At 37.5% G+C, this 5,089-nt stretch overlaps 1 pseudogene; it reads right to left on the bottom strand.

The window, feature by feature from the left end:
* Positions 1 to 4,108: 4,108 nt before the first annotated feature.
* On the bottom strand, positions 4,109 to 4,721 carry LOC125112425 (brain acid soluble protein 1-like; annotated as a pseudogene).
* Between the last annotated feature and the right edge of the window lie 368 nt (positions 4,722 to 5,089).

The following is a 5,089-nucleotide window of genomic DNA, read 5'->3' as shown; positions in this document are numbered from 1 at the left end:
GATGCTGCTCAATCAGTTCTCCATCCAGCTACTAGCACAGTGCTTGGCATATGGTAAACTCAACAAAGATATTAACAAAGATGTGCAAAACAATACATATGAGTTACTTTTTTTTTTTTTTTTTTGCAGAAAACTGTGTCTATAAAAATCCATTGTGCCCTTCTTGGGAGCAGACTGCTGGGCTCCATTATCTGGCATCACTTGCAGCATATGACCCTGTGTTTGCCAATGGAAAATGAAAGGACTGATGTGTGACACTCTAGACTGGCTGATAAAATCCTGGCACAGGAATTTCTTTACATCAATTGGTAGAGATGTGGATGAAGTCCTGGGGTTGAATAGAGAGGTGATAGACAACTGTGTGTTCCTGAATGACCTTGTCAGGGGGCTCAGCCTTTCCAACTTAACCAACCACCCAGCACTGTTATGTGGGAAAATACATCATGATATGCTACTAAAATTCAGGGGCTATTTGGTAATTCATCATAAACAATATATCTGCAAAAGGTATAAATCAGATGATTAATTTAAATAGTAGACAACCTATATCATTTAAAATGACCAAAATTACTATGCATAATTATATGCCAACAGAGTTGAAAAACCAGAAGAACTGGGAACTTTTCTAGAGACATACAGCCCACCAAACCTGAATCATAAAGACATAGATCATTTAAACAGACCCATCACCAGAAATGAAATTGAATATGTAATGAAAACACTCCATACAAACAAAAGTCAAGGATGACTTCACTGACAAATTCTACCAAACATACAAAAAGAACTTATACCCATCCTTCTTGAAATTTTCCAAAATGTTGCAGAGAAAGGAATAAGCCCTAAGACTATCTCTGAAGCCACCATCACCCTACTGCCAAAAACAGAAAAATATACTACAAAAAAATAAAAGTATATGCCAATAAACTTGATAAACATAGGCACACAAATTCTCAACAAAATCAAGCCAACCAAATCCAAAAACACATCAAAAAGCTCATACACCACGACCAATTGTGACTCATCCCAAGTTCTCAATGATGGTTTAACATACACAAATCAAGCAACGTTATACACCACATTAACAAAAGAAAAGTCAAAAGAAAGCACACAATCATCTCAATAGATGCAGAAAATGCATTTGACAAAACCAACATCCACTCATGATTAAAAACTCTCACCAAAGTGGGTATAGAGGGAACATATCTCAACATAATAAAAGCCATTTATGACAAAGGCACATCCAATATAATACCAACATAATACTCAATGGAGAAAAGCTGAATGCCTTCCTGCTAAAATCAGGAAAAAGACAAGAATGCCCACTCTCACCACTTTTATTCAACATAGTATTGGAACTCTTAGCCACAGCAATCAGGCAAACAAAAGAAATAAAAGTACATGAATTGGAAGAGGAGAGGTAAGATTGTCATTCTATGCAGATGACATGAAACTATATATAGAAAACCCTAATGACTCCACACAAAACAGTTTCTAATCAAGGAATTCAGCAAAGTAGGACAATATAAGATTAGCCTTCAGAAATCTGTTGCATTTATGTATACTAACAATGAAATATTAGAAAATGAATATAAAAATATGAAACCTTTTAAAATATACCCCCCAAAGTATGTTATAATTTTCCAACATATAAAGAAAACCCAGAGATACCAAAGTTAATATCAAACCTGAATACTAAATCCTGGCATCAAACTGCATCACAAATATATGCCAATAAGAATTCAGGGCTGTGGAGACTAGAGAATATCACTGATGTATTGTGTTGAAGACTGCAGTTCCAGTAATTAGATGCTAACAGTGTCCCATGGGGTATCTAGCTTGTATATTATTTTCCTAAAGCCTTAGGGCATTTGCATAATCAACTCAATTCATTTAGTCTTAAGAAAAAAGGACAAGACTACATATCTTGGTTTCATCTGGACATAAGACATATAAGTATGTAAGGGAAAACCATCTATATGGTAATATTCTAGAGATAGCTTTATTAATCCAAGTTTATTTTTCTATTTTCTTATGAGAGTACATATATGTATGTTCCTATGTATCTAAACATAGAGGGGTCAAAAGAAAGGGTCTTGAAACTCTCATAGACTTTGTCCTATGTATCTCTTGCTTTGGGTAGGATACTGATGTGTATGCCTATCCCATGCTAAACTATAATTGCTAGTGTAGTTTTTGGTAAGCTGCTTGAACCCTTTTAACAAATTAGAGAATTGGGTTTTGTGAATTCTTCAGACTTGAAATTTATATCTGAAGTGAGTGCAGTATTAGGTATTGTGCCTGCAAACCTCAAAGAATATCTAACTCCAGGTACCCAGAAATTCCACTCCTAGGTATATACCAACTAGAATTGACAACAGATGCTCAAATAAATACACACAGCTCAATGTTCATAGCAGCACTATTCACAATAGCCAAAAAGTTTAGTGGCCTAAATGTCCATCAAAATATCAATGGCTACATTAAATGTGGTATGTATAGTGAAATCTTACTCAACTATAAAAACAAAGTACTAGTATATGGTATAATGTGGATGTGCTTTGAAAACATTATGCTAAATGAAAATGCCAAGCACAAAAATCCCATACTTTATGATTCATTTTATATGAAGTATACAAAATAGGTAAACATTATATGTAAAAACAAAGAAGACTAGTCATTATCAGGACTTGGGGGCAGAAGAAAGTGAAAAAATCCTTAATAGGTACAACATTTTTTAGAGGTGATGGAAATATTTTGGAGGTAAGTACAGGTGTGCTTTCACAGTATGGTTTAAATCTACTGAACTTTTTTTCTTCTTTTACAATAGTTAATTTTATATCATGAGAATTTGCTTCAATTAAGAAAAGCCAGCTAAAAAAGGAATTGAAATTTGATCCTAATTTTTATCTTTATTCCTCAGTCTCTGAAGGAATTCATTCAAATTTTTCAAAGGAAAAAATCTTTCCTCTTTCTAGCTAAAATTCCAGGGCTTCCAAGTTCCATGCTATTGGTAAATGACCAAAAACAAGTCAGTTAATTCTTCATTTTAACCTTCTATCCCTAGTTTGCTGAGCATTTTTATAATAAATATTGGCTTAATATCATTAACTATTCTCCACCTCTGTTGAGATGATTGGTATTTCTACTTTATTAATATGGTGAATTATATTGATAAAATAAAAATGTTATACCAAAATTTCATTTTGTTCATTTTTTAATTGCTTAATTTTATTATTGTTACACCATTTATACAATTACATACAATTTCAGTGCATCCATTTTACATATTTTGCTGATGTTTTCTTATTTTTTTTTCCATTTTCCAATGAGTGATATGCTGGTGTCTCATTGACACCAGAATGAAAGAGAAACTGGAACTTCAATGAATGCAGGCTTTTTTTTTCCATTTCCACTGACCAATGAACAGAACTACAGGTGCACCCAAACCCAGACATGTATTAACATGTCCTGAGAAATCTAGGGGAGCTGAGTAGGATGAGAGAATGTTTGTTCTTCCCAAAAATACCTGAGGAGGAAGCATGAAGTCTTGCTATGGAGATACATGTGGACAGGCTAAGGGGGCTGTCTGAAAGATGGTATTCATCCATAACATACATATATATATAAGAAATGCTGTAAATTAAAAAGAAAACTCAGAAAATACTGCCTTCATAGAGATCTGATAGCCTTAGCATGGGACCTGCCAGCAGAATCAAAATGCATCATTCCCAATTCCCCCTTGCAGAAGACAAGATGTTTGGGATCTTATTGGTGGAGTACATGTAACAGCAGTTCAGGTACAAAAGAAGTACTGTGCTTTCAGACATTTCAGTCCTGGCCTGATTGGTAGAGGTGACTGAAAGCATATTAGATATTCCCCCACAAAAATACTATTTGGATTCTCCCCACCCCCTCTCTCCCTCAATGGGACCACATTATTTTTCCCTGGCAATACATATCATTATGTCCAATTTGAAACCAGTTAGTGTAGGAGAGGAGAGAGACAAAGAGAGAAAGAGAGAGAGAGAGAGACAGGTCATTGATAAGCTGTATTTTTTTTTCTCCAGAGACTGTCCTTGTTACTTTGACTTCTATGGTTTGAACCAAATTAGCTTGGGGTTTCAGATTTGACCTCATCTGAGGGGGCTGAAGGGGCTGTGGGGGCCTGGGCCTTAGTCATGGAACTGGGTGATTCCGTGGCTGCTGGGAACTCCTTGGAGGATGGGGCAGCCTCAGGGCTGCTGGGTTTTGAGTCCAAAGCTAGGGCCCCATCACTTTTCTTCCCTAGAAGGACCTTTGGGAACCTCAGTCTTTGCCAGTTATCCTGTCTCCTAGTTCCTGTCACCCTTGGTGGGGACCATGGGCTTCACAGTCATCTCAGTCTCCAAAGCCTTGGGGGCTTCATTGCCCAAACTTGCTCATGCTCAGCATCACTTGGGGGCTCCTGCTTCCCCTCCAATCCCTCCTTCTTCTCCAGCTCTGCCTTTGGCACATCTTCCTTGGCTGCCTAGAGGCATCTTCCTTGTCCTCCTTCACCTCTGGTGTTTCCACAGCCACCTGGGTCTCATTCTCCTTCAGGGTTCCCTCCTCTTCTGTCTCAGTTCCTTCAGCCTTCTTGTCTTTGTCCTTGGCCTTCTCATCCTTCACACTCCACCCCTTCTTCTTCTTGCTCAGCTTGCCTCCCATCTTGGAGTTTGGGTCTGGGTGCCCATGCCGCCCCTGGGTGAGCAAGGGGCCACCAAGGGGCCTGGATCAATGGCATTGCCCAGCTGGGTGCCTGGCTGCTGGCTGAGGACCTCTCTCAGACTCAAAAGCAGAGCCTGGAGCAAGTAGAGAGTTGGAGCTCTGCCATTTTCCACTATCACTGCTACTACCCAAGCTTCCACTTTTTTGATTAAATACCTCTTGGATAAGATGTATTATCTTTTTTGTATATCAATAAATTGATTTAATGTCTTAAATATTTGCATATATATGTATATATATGATCTGCTTCCCTGTAATTTTCTTATCTGGTGATGATGGCATTATACAATGAACTGTAAAATGTTATTACTCTGTGTTTGGGCTAAGAGTATGTAGGATTGAA

This window comes from Phacochoerus africanus, chromosome 12, assembly GCF_016906955.1.
Source record: "Phacochoerus africanus isolate WHEZ1 chromosome 12, ROS_Pafr_v1, whole genome shotgun sequence".
NCBI lineage: Eukaryota > Metazoa > Chordata > Mammalia > Artiodactyla > Suidae > Phacochoerus > Phacochoerus africanus.
Note: the sequence above shows the minus strand (reverse complement) of the source record. Positions and strands in the feature narration are given on the sequence as shown.